Below are 12,928 nucleotides of genomic sequence, written 5' to 3'. Positions count from 1 at the left end.
TGTAGAAGTGATGTGCCTGATTTCTCAATTCTCCCTCAAAATCCTCTATTCTTCTATCTATACATAGGTACTTAAAATGTAGTGCCCTATGAGCAGAGGAGGTAGATGAATAAGGGTATTAGAATAAATAAGAATGAGTATAATATTATACTAATTATATTTACAAATCATTAGTTTAAGCTCTATATTCTCTCTTTTAATGTTAATTAATTATCTTCCTATTGTTTTTTAAGTTTTCAGTAATAGGTATTGAATTTTTTTTCAGCTTATCCTTATGTTTATTAGAAAATAATATATTGTGTTGAATTAATACTTTTTCTGATAAATATATTAACAATTACTGCTAATATTACTCCTCCTCCTCCTACTACTACTAGCTAGCAGATATTGAACTCTTGCAATTTTCTTTTTTTTTTTTACTCTGGCTTATGAAAATTTATTATCATCACATTTTCGCTATCAAAATTTATGATCTTGGTCTTTCCTTCTTGCCTTTGTATAAGGCCAAAAGAGAGACATTGGCTACCTTTGACAACCTTAAAGCAAACTCCAGGAATGTCACCGACAGCATGACCTTTGTGACCAAATCCAGAAACCAGAACCTCATCATTTTCCTCAATAAAAATCAAATAACCATCATTGGGTACAAAGGCTGTGATTTTTTTGCCATTCTTGATCAGCTGGACCCTGACACACTTCCTGATGGCAGAATTTGGGTGCTTGGCTTCAACCCTTACTTTTTCCAGCACAATTCCTTTTGCCTGGGAAGTGCCTCCAAAATGACTGGCCTTCAGGGCTGTGCCCACATGAGCTTTCTTGTACTGTTTACCATGCCACTTCTGATCTCGTCGGTGGCTGCGGAGCTTCCTGACAGTGCAGAGACTGCGACAGTGGCCCATACTGCCGGCACCACGGGCCTGAGCAAAAGAGTGAACTCTTGCAATTTTCCAGACACTATCTTAAGTATTTTACAGCATTAATCAAACTAAATATTCACAACACTTGTTTGAGATACATAACACTAGCCCTATATTATGAATAAAGAAAGGGAGGCATGGCAAGTTCACCAACTTGACAGAATTAAATGTCCAGTAAGTGGCTGAGTTAGTCTTCAAATCTTCCCTTAAACATAGATTTATATTCTCTTTTATTAAATTACCTGGCATTCCTGAGAACTAATCTCACCTATGACTAAAAACTATTTTAATATACTGGTGAGCATATTTGCTTATATTTAACTTATGATTTTTACCTTTTTATCTATAATTAGAATTGGAATGTTAAAAAAATAAGGTTTTGTTCACTTATATTAGCTTCTTAAAATGATGGCAATACCTACTTTCTTACTCTAAAACATATGGTACAGACTAAGAATAAGTCTGCACCAATAAATTTGGATTGAACTCGACTATATGACACTCTCAGATTGGAGATTTCAAGAGGTAATTTTTTCAATCATTTCATTGTCTTACCTGATCATAATCTATTCAGACTGTACAATTTTCTTATGCCACATTTGGTAAAATATATTTTCCCATAGAATTATTCTAAACCTATATTCTTTTAACTAGAAAAAGTAGAATTTGTTTCTCAATAATATAGAAACTTTTCTTTTAAAAAAAGATAATTTCTATCTGACTTGTAATTTGACATTTGCTTATTTAAATGGATATCCAGAGTGAGACTAGCATGTTCTGTTTTAAGAAAGCTTTCATTTGCCTTCATGGAGTAAAAATAATTAGTTTATACACAGAAGCCTTCCAGAATATCTGCTTTTTGTGTTCTTTATTAACACATAAAGAAATATTACTATCAGTCTACTGTATTAAAATTTTAACTTTAGAACTGTATATGTAAAACAAATTTAGTTTTAAATTAAAAGTTGCTTTTTATTGAGTTTTTGAAATGAGTTTTTTGAATTTTTATTTCTATATTTACAATTAGACATTTCTTGGCACTAGAAGGAAAATATATTGAAATGTCAGACAATTACAAAAAATGTTTAAAACATCTGTTGACCTTAATTGCCATCATACTTAAAAGAAATGCTCAATCACTTTGGAGAACAGTGTGGAGATTCCTCAAGAAATTAAATATAGAGCTTCCATATGACCCTGCAATTGCACTACTGGGTATTTACCCCAAAGATACAGATGTAATGAAAAGAAGGGCCATCTGTACACCAATGTTTATAGCAGCAATGGCCACAGTCACCAAACTGTGGAAAGAACCAAGATGACTTTCAACAGACAAATGGATAAGGAAGACGTGGTCCGTATACACAATGGAGTATTATGCCTCCATCAGAAAGGATGAATACCCAACTTTTAAAAAATTTATTTATTTATTTATTTATAAACATATAATGTATTTTTATCCCCAGGGGTATAGGTCTGTGAATCACCAGGTTTACACACTTCACAGCACTCACCATAGCACATACCCTCCCCAATGTCCATAAATAACCCCACCTCCCTCTCCCAACCCCCCTTCCCCCAGCAACCCTCAGTTTGTTTTGTGAGATTAAGAGTCACTTATGGTTTGTCTCCCTCCCAATCCCATCTTGTTTCATTTATTCTTCTCCTACCCTCCTAACCCCCCATGTTGCATCTCCACTTCCTCATATCAGGGAGATCATATGATAGTTGTCTTTCTCCGATTGAATTATTTCACTAAGCATGATACCCTCTAGTTCCATCCACGTCATCGCAAATGGCAAGATTTCATTTCTTTTGATGGCTGCATAGTATTCCATTGTGTATGTATACCACTTCTTCTTTATCCATTCATCTGTTGATGGACATCTAGGTTCTTTCCATAATTTGGCTATTGTAGACATTGCTGCTATAAACATTCGGGTGCACGTGCCCCTTCGGATCACTACGTTTGTATCCTTAGGGTAAATACCCAGTAGTGCAATTGCTGGGTCATAGGGTAGTTCTATTTTCAACATTTTGAGGAACCTCCATGCTGTTTTCCAGAGTGGTTGCACCAGCTTGCATTTCCACCAACCATGTAGGAGGGTTCCCCTTTCTCTGCATCCTCGCCAGCATCTGTCATTTCCTGACTTGTTAATTTTAGCCATTCTGACTGGTGTGAGGTGATATCTCATTGTGGTTTTGATTTGTATTTCCCTGATGCCGAGTGATGTGGAGCACTTTTTCATGTGTCTGTTGGCCATCTAATATCCAACTTTTGTAGCAACATGGACGGGACTGGAAGAGATTATGCTGAGTGAAATAAGTCAAGCAGAGAGAGTCAATAATCATATGGTTTCACTTATTTGTGGAGCATAACAAATAACATGGAGGACATGGGGAGATGGAGAGGAGAAGGGAGCTGAGGGAAATTGGAAGGGGAGGTGAACCATGAGAGACTATGGACTCTGAAAAACAACCTGAGGGTTTTGAAGGGGCGGGGGTGGGAGGTTGGGGGAACAGGTGGTGGGCAATAGGGAGGGCACGTATTGCATGGAGCACTGGGTGTGGTGCAAAAACAATGAATACTGTAACGCTGAAAAGAAATAAAAAATAAAAAAAATGCTCATGTACACTAATTTCACTTTTACAGAAGTCTTTTAAAATTTCTTTCTTTTCCCAAAACATTAAAATACACTAAAAATAGCAGTGGCTCTATTTACTTGAAAAAGTATTATAATTTCTGTTTTGGTCATAATGAGTTCCTGTAAGATATACTTTTTTAAGAAAAAAGTACCTGATTCATCAGGTATCAGATCTGTCGGCACCTTCATCTTTGACTTCCAGCCTCTAGAACTGAGAAACAAATGCTTGCCGTTGGGGGGAAAAAAAGGTATTAATAAGATAAATTAGTAGAAAAAGTGGAAAAGTTGGAGAAAAGTCTATATTAAGAAAAAGATATAATGAGGACTATATTTTTTAATGTAAAATTTCATCAAACAGTAATGTAATTTCAAATATACCAAAAGAAAATCTCTACCTGAAAGTTTGGGGGCAAGACTGGACAAACCAGGGGTTAAACTTGGGAGAGGGCTGGGGAGGCTAACTTCTGGACCTGTGGCAACCCCCAGGCGGGAAGCCTTTGACCTGCCTTATTTAACACCAGAGGGAGCCAAGACAGGAACTCACGAAGTGATTTGGACACAGCACAGAGGACTGCCGATGACAAGTGTCTTTCTGTCACTGAAAGTGTATATAATTTCCTGATTTAATAGAGAGGATAGACTAGGAGGAGGATGACCTGATGGGAGCCCAAAATAAGTTAGGAAACATCACTGAGAAGGAAAAGTACTGAATGAGGAGGAGGAGTAAAGTGTTGTTCTATTTGTTCAGCAGTCAGCTGGAAAGTCTTCATTTAAAGTTAAAACTGATTGGGTAGTCAATATCCAATGTTCAAATATGCCAACTGAATGAAAACTGAAGATCACTTATAAAGATACATTTATTTGTGTATCTGTATATTAAATTATGTTTATTCCTCTCACAAACCATTAGGAGTAATGTAAGTTCATGAGCAGTGAAGCTTGTCTTACTGACTTAGAAATTTAGCATACACATAATGAGAGCACACACACACATTTACACACTTGTGTATGTATATTGCTTTCACGGGGAGGTGAACTCCTTGAGGTAAGAAATCACTAATTTCTCTTTTGTATCTATTATCACTTAATGCATATCCTTTCATATAATGAGTTCATGATGACTGTAAGCATGATATAGTTTGTTTTTATATAACCTCCTTACATTTGATTCTAGTATTTAGTACAAGCAATTTGCATGATGGTTTATACTATGTAGATAGTAAAATCACTGAACTCCAGGACATTGAATAATTGTTATATTAAAGAAAAGCAGGGTAGTATAAAAAGAAGGAATCTAGGGGAAAGAACTATTCATATAGCTAAGTTATTATTTTTTCTATAAAAATATATTCCAGTCTTTTCCCCAGTGGATACATTGTAATTTCTCCTGGCTAGAATTGGCAGTGCCCTTTTATTTACTCCTCTTACTTCTCATTTAAATATCACGCACTAGACTATCATTCTTGATTTTACTACATTTTACTGCCTATGGGCTTTTCTTTCAACTCATTTAAAAGGCATTATGCTTTGATAATGGACTGTCTGAAGACGGAACTAAATTATAATTTTTTTAACTTCAATTTAATCAATGCCAGAGGCGACCAAGAGATATAGGGTTTCTCATGAAAAGTTCACTCTCGTTGAACTCTTTATATATTGTTCTTTATTGGAAAAATTTCAGAGTCTATATACATAAATATGTGTGGACAAATATGTAAATATAATTGCAAAAGTAATTCTCATCATTATAATTAATTAGCATTAAGACAGTACCTTGGAATTTGCTTGGCTTTAATTATAGGATGTACATACAAGAAAGAAGCAATTTGTAACAGTAAGAACACAGACCTTGGGATGTGGCTTCAAATTCTTGTTCTGCTTTATTCTAACTTGTAACCCTGGTGATATTTCTTAACTTCTCTAAGTTACCCATCTGGAAACTGATGATGACAGGCCCTACGACTGAAGTTTGAATTAGATAACATTGTAAATCACTAGCCTTCAAAAACATTAGTATTCCCCTTAGAGAAAAATGAGAGAGCTAATGGTTTAAATAGAGGTCCTGTTTGGGTGCTTTTTTCCTCTAGAACACACAATAACCACAAGAAAATGGCATGTTTACAGAGCAACTTAATCTACTTATGAGTAACATAAAGGGGAAAAGAAAAAAAGAAACAACTCAGGTTCAGTGAGAATTGCTAAACCCACTATAGGGTTATGGATCATCTGATGAAATTCTAATTAACTATGAATTTTATAATGAATTTAGCAATTGCAGTCATTTCTGAAGGTATATATCCATTGCTTTATAGATTTAGCACAGATTTAAAACAAATATGATAAAGGGATTTAGTATTTCTGAGATGCATCCAAAGTGAAGTCTTTATTTTTCCTCAAATCTTGCCTCTTCAGTTTATCCCCAATTCAGTAATGATGACACCTTCTACCAAATGGTTGTTCAAGCCACTTAACTTGGATTAATTTTTGACATTTCTATTTCCCTCACCCTGCCATGCCCAATCTATTGTTAAGTCCTTTGGTCTCTCCCTCTAAAATAGAGCTTGAATATGTCTTTTTCTCTCCATAGCCACTGTCCCTCTATGCTGTCTCTCATTTGATCCATTACATCAGCATCCTGTATTAGGTATTGGCTGCAATAATAGAAACCCCTAAAGTAACCATTGCTTTTAAAAGTTTGTTGTTTCCTTCCTAAAACAAAAGAAACATAGAGTTAAGTAATCCAGAGTTGGCATGTTGGTTCTATGAAGCTGTTGGAGAACCAGAGTCCTTCCTGCTCACCATTTGGTGTAATTCTCAAACTCATGGTCCATGATGACTGCAAGAGCTCCAGCCATCACAACTAGCAGTATGGAGGAAAGAGGGCAGAAGAATATATTTCCTCTCTTTAAAGGAAGGAGAAAAAAGTGCACATGACACATCAGTTTGCATAACTTTGGCCAGAAATGAATCCCATGGTCCACTAGTTATAAGGGATTCTGTAAAATATCTTTAAGTCAAAATGACTAGCTAAAATTTGGGATTCTGTTTTTATCTGGTTCTTGTCTGCCTCTCCATGTAACATTGCAGCGAACTCCTAGTATGCCTTCATTTTGTAAGTATATACTACAATTTCACCACTGCATGGTCTTAGCCTGAACTATGTTCTCTGCCTAAAAGGGTTCTAACTCCATTTCTGCCCTGGGTAACTCCTTATCTTTGAGGTTTTAGGATAACTCCTTATCTTTCAGGTTTTACTTTTTTTTTCAAGATTTTATTTATTTATTTGACAGACAGAGATCACAAGTAGGTAGAGAGGCAGGCAGAGAGAGAGAGGGAAGCAGGCTCCCTCTCTTTATGGAATGATTGGTGGTTTGGCTTTAATCTTCCTAGTAGTCATTTCTTCCATTTTTCTTGTCTCAATTACAGTTCTCAAAAAAGTTCATTTAATTCAACAATATCCACTGAGTTCACATTTATCTTAAATATAAAACATCAGAATTGTTTTTAAAGTGTTCTGCTTTGAAATAATGCTTACTTTCCAGATTCAGCTCTCCAGGTGATAATGAAACAGATTGAATCCAAAAGTTTTTCCTCATGTTTAGACATTGCCTCCTAAGAAAAGAATCTGAATAGTTTTGGAGTCACGTTTATGGATAAAGACTTGCAGACCTTTCTCTGCAAGTCCACACACAAAAATATGGGGATTAGACTCCTGAATACCTTACAAAGTGCCCCATCTGCTGCTGTAATTGTTTGTAAGGAAGTAAAAATACATTAAGAGGCCTTTTGCCTATACGGTAATGTGTATGAAAGTGTTCTACTGAATATAAAATCACATATTTTCCCTCAAAATCAATCCAATTGGATTGAGTGTCCCTGAATACCTTATGAAAGTTTGTCAATCCTAAACATGTCTCTTAAACTTGCTTTGTGTTTAATTGTCAATAGTAATGTCTTATTTTGCCTTTCCCTGAATGACACTTTTACCTTCAGTAATGAATATAGAAAACTAATTGAAATCAATGTTTATCTTGAATAACATTAGGTTATTCTCAGAGCTCTTAGCTATTCTAGTCTGTACTTTGATTAGTTTTATTTAAAGATTTTTCTGTCGTATGATGTTGGTGTACCATTTGGATTTTCTCTATTTTTTTTCATCATTGATCTGGTTTTACTGTTCTTTTGGTTTGCCTTGTAGGAAACTAAAATTTCCTCTCATTTTACTTTCTACAAGCCATCTTTGAGACTGTAGAACATCTTTTTTTAACTTATGCCAAAGAACACTTCATAAACATTGGTGAAACAGTGCGTTGCCAATACTTTTAGCTGAGCTGTATTTTATTTTTAATGAAAGGATGTATTAGTATTCATAGGAGAATATATATTTTGAACTCAGTCACATTTCCATTTGGCTGCTTTATAGAAATAATTTTTTTATGGGGGATTTATCAGAGAATTTTAAGAAAGGAAAAAGCCTTTGAAAACCATTACCCTGCCACCAATACATTTTGAAGTAAGGGACATCATCATACATGAAAGTTATTTTCATTTAAATAGAAGACAATTCTTCATTCACTAATATAATTACGAGAATGCGTACTTAGCAATTCATGTGCCTAAAAATATAGATGCTATAGTAGGCAGAATAATGGCCCCCATAAATGTCTACATCCTAATCTCACAATCCTGTGCATATGTTAGGATTGTATTGTATTAGTTTCTATGGCTGTTGTAACAAAATACCACAAACTTAGTAGCTCAAAACAATACAGTTTTATTATTTTATAGTTCTGGAGGTCAGAGGTGTAAAATGATTCCGCAGGGCTGCATTTCTTTGAAGGCTCTAAGGCAAAATCATTTCCTTATCTTTTTTGGCTTGCGGTTCCTTCCTCCATCTTCAGAATAACAGTTACAAATTTCTCTCATTCTCTCTCTTTCCTTTCTTTTTCTTCCTTCCTTTATCTCCCTTTCTGTTGATTTCTTTCCCTCTTCTCCTTCTCTTTCTCTATGTCTATCTCACTGTCTCTATCTCTCCCTCTCTCTTTTTCTCTCAGACCCTCAAACACTTGCCTCCATTTTATAAGGACCCCTATGATAACACTGTGTCCCCACCTGCGTAAATCAGAACAAGCTTCCCTTTCTGAGCTCCTCCACTTATTTACATCTGTAAAGTCTCCTTTGCCATGTAAGGTAACAGACTCACAAGTTCTGGGAATGAGAATGTGGTGGACATTTGGGAGGAGGCATTATTCAGCCTACCACAACTGCAGGTGGAATTAAGATTGCTAATCAGCTGACTTTAAACTAGGGAGATGATTCTGGATTATATAAGTAGGCTCCATGAAATGATAAGGGACTTTGAAAGTAGAGAGGGAACCTGAAGAGGAGGTCAGGGTGATGCAATGTGAGAAGGATGCAATCTGCTATTGCTGTCTCTGAGAAAGGGATCTGGGTCCATGAGCTAAGGAATTCAAGGAGCCTGAAGAAGCTGGAGAAGACAGACCTCCCATAAAGCAGGACAAAGACAACCTTGACAACACACATAGATTTTAACCCAATGAGACCCATGTGAAACTTCTGACCTATTAAACTGTAAGAAAACAACTTTTTGTTGTAGTAAGCCACTGAAACTGTGGTAATCTGAGACATTTGGCCAGCAGCTATGTTGGATGAGTCCTATATATCTTAGCCAAGACTTTATATGACTACAGCATTAAGCAAAATTTTTGACTGCAACCTCATGAGAGATCTTAAGCCAGAACTACCCAGCTAAATGAACCCCAGATTCCTGAACATCAGGAACTGCGTAATTATAATCAATGTTTATTCTTATATGCTGCTAAATTCTTGATTTGTTGCACAGTAGATAACTAATATAAAAATTGATAGAAGCCTGGCATATAGTAGGAATTATATATGAATGACTGGCATTGATATTCTTCTCTTGAGGGCAAATGAATATATGTGTCTTATCTCATCTACCCATCCCTAAGGGCATTCCAACAATTAGGAGCGATGAAGGGTCAAATCTAGTTACTCTAGAATGGTGAGCCTTCTTGCTCACACAGGCTCGTTAGTGTCTCCCGTATTTCCTTAGGGCTCTGCTCACTTCTTAGAAGTGTCAGGATCACATTTCCAGTCCCTGACCTCTGTCTGTAGAGCTAGAGTTTAGGTTTAACTTGCCAGAAAGTGGACAGATGAGGCCAACAGCGAGCTGCATGGAGAAACTCACAATTAAAAGTGAGAAGGGTAAAGTATGTGTGTGCGTGCATGTGTGTATGTGTATACAGTGAGTGAGTGCATTAAGGATTCAGCATTTTGTGGCGAATTGGATTACTTAATTGGTACTCAGGGCAAAAGAATTTGAGAATCTGTTAATTAAGTAGGAAAACAAGTTCAGGTCCAACCAAAAATTATAGAATGTCTAGTTGTGGTGAAATCTATTTGAAAAATTCTCATTGTTGATTTGGCGAGTAAGTAACTTTTGATTAGCTAGGTTTCTAAGGAACTAGTATTTAGTAAATATTATGGGCCCAAATTATTTGTGTATTCTCAGTTTTGAGCAAATTAGGATTAAATTTGAAAGTACTGATAGCCTTTATTTTACTTATTTTTCATTTACATAATGCTGCTCCTAAAAGTCTCAAGTTATTTGGTCCCCAGTGAACACAAGATTGATGTCATTCCTTTAAGATTCCAACTCCCTGGGCGGTTTAACCAGATTATGCTGCCATCCGATTTGCTTTTCTATTATATATTTTAAGAAATACCTGAAAATTTCCAAGCCCTCTCAGCAGGCATAACTTAATGTCACGAATGGGTAAATGCACGCACCTGACATGCACACATGTACACACATAAGCATAAATCTCTTTCAACTAAGTAAAACTCACATTCTGCTATATCATTATGTAGTGACTCTGAGAAAAGAACGAAAGGTAGAGAACAGTGACTTAACCCAATAAAAAATGAGTTATATGGGAGACTTGTTAGCCCTGGAATCCCTTTCAATAAGTGAAATAAAGATGCATTCTACATATTTCCAAACTTGAGGTCCTACAGCAGCATTTTCTGCTTCCAAACTTGCTTTTTTAAAAATTCGTTCCATATTTTAATTTTATTTAGGTGAAAGTCACATAACATAAAATCAGTCACTTTAAAGTGAACAAATTCAGTGACATTTAGTAGATTTCCAGTGTTTTGTAGCCACCACTTCCATCCAGTTGCAAGACATTTTTCTCATTCCAGAAGTAAACTCATTCCCCTTAAGCAGTCACTCCCCATTTCACCTCCCCTCAAATCCTGGCATCTCTCTCAGTCTGCGTTTTGTCTCTATGGATTTATTTGTTCTGGCTATTTCAAGTAAATGGATTCATACAATATATGAATTTTTGTATTTGTCTTTATTTAATATGTTGGTTTCAGTTTCTCTGCATTGTAACATGCATCAGTGCCTATTCCTTTTGTGGCTGGATAATATTCCATTCTATGACTATATCACATTTTGTTTATCCATCCAATGACTGACGGAATTTGGGCTTTTGACTACTGTGAATAGTGCTGCAATAAATACATGAGTATATGCATTTGCTAGAGTACCAGTTTTCTATTCCTTTACATATAAACTCAGATCATATGGTAATTTTATGCTTACTTTTTGAGAAATCATCAAACCGCTACACCGTTAACAATGTATGAAAATTCCAGTTTCTCCACATCATTGCCAAAACTTGTTTTTTTTTCTTTTTTCTTTTTCTTTTTTTTTTAAATAGTGGCCATTGTAGTGGGTATGAAGTTGCACCTCATTGTGATTTTGCTTTTCATTTTTCTGATGATTAATGAAGTTGAGCATCTTTTCAAATGCTTGTTGACCATTTATGTATCTGGTTTGGAGAAATGTTTATTCAAGTTCTTTGCCAATATTCTAAATTGGGTTGTCTTTTTGTTGTTGAGTTCTGAGAGTTCTTTATACATTCTGGATACAGGCCTTATTAGAAGTTGATTTGTAAATATCTCCTCCCATTCTATAAGTTGTCTTTTCATTTTTGGAGAACCAAAATGTACTTTTATGCACAAAAGTTTTTAACTTGAATGAAGTCCAATTTGTCTATTTTGTTGTTGTTGTTACATGTGCTTTTGGTGTCATATCTAAGAATCCATTGCCAAGCCAAGGTCATGAAGATTTACCCCTATATTTTCTTCTAAGAGTTTTATAGCTTTAGATCTTATACTTAAGCTGTTGTTCCATTTTGGGGTAATTTTTATATATAGTATGAGAAGGGGGTCCTACTTCATTCTTTTGCATTTGGATATCCAGTTGTCCCAGCACCATTTTTTGTAGAGATTATCCTTTCCCCTTTGAATGGTCTTGTCATCTTTGAAAATCAATTTGCCTTAGATAGCTTGCTTTCCTTTGGACTCTCAATTTTATCCTACTGTCTATATGTCTATACTTAACCAAGTACACCCTTTCTTGATTACTGTAGCTTGGTAGCAAGTTTTGAAATCAAGAAATATGAGTCCTCCAAGTCTATTCTTCTTTTTCAATATTGGTTTGGATATTTGGGGTCCTTTGCATATGTTGGCCTTCCCTCCTCATATTTGTGAGGATTCAGAAGAGCAGTATTCAAACACAAGAGTAGGCTCTTTACATATATCACTGCCTTTCTCTCTGTTTCTCTTCTGCTGTCCTTTAATTATACACTTGTGTCAGCTTAAATCCAATATGCTAATTTGAAAGCTTCTCAATCAGAAACCACCACCCACCCCCTTCCCCACACACTGTATATAGATAGGCCAGCTTTGAGTGCCGAATTTTCATTTTGTGCTGTGGCATATTAGCATATAGTATGCATTCTGGCTCTGGAAAAATTACATACGAAAGATTTCTCACAGCTCATGCTACTACTGTTGTTGGTTCTTGCACAGACAAGTCTCCATTCCCTTCTTCCTTTCTTGAAACCCTAAAATATATCATGGAAGTGAGAAAGAAAACTGGAACTACTTTCAGTTGTCTAGTTAGTGAAACTAAAACAAGTAGAAATATTAAACCAGCACCTTTTATGTAATGAGCTCTGCCGGAGTCTTCACTAGATGAAAATATGTCAGTCTTTTACTATACTCTGTCCAAGGTACCAAAGCACTAGAAAACTTAGAAATATTAATACCTTAAGTCTCTATTATCATTACATAAATTATTGGATTGCTGTAATTTTACTCACCTATGATTCTCATTGTGAGTAGCTTCTATTAAATCCTCAAAGAAGTGGGGCGCCTGGGTGGCTCAATGGATTAAGCTGCTGCCTTCGGCTCAGGTCATGCCTGCTTCCTCCTCTCTCTCTGCCTGCCTCTCTGCCTACTTGTGAT

General features: G+C 35.8%; 1 pseudogene; it reads right to left on the bottom strand.

Moving 5' to 3' along the window:
• Positions 1–466: 466 nt before the first annotated feature.
• On the bottom strand, positions 467–945 carry LOC123942447 (annotated as a pseudogene).
• Between the last annotated feature and the right edge of the window lie 11,983 nt (positions 946–12,928).

This window comes from Meles meles, chromosome 5 (genome assembly GCF_922984935.1).
Source record: "Meles meles chromosome 5, mMelMel3.1 paternal haplotype, whole genome shotgun sequence".
In the NCBI taxonomy this organism is placed as follows: domain Eukaryota; kingdom Metazoa; phylum Chordata; class Mammalia; order Carnivora; family Mustelidae; genus Meles; species Meles meles.
This window is presented reverse-complemented; position numbering and strand designations above follow the sequence as displayed.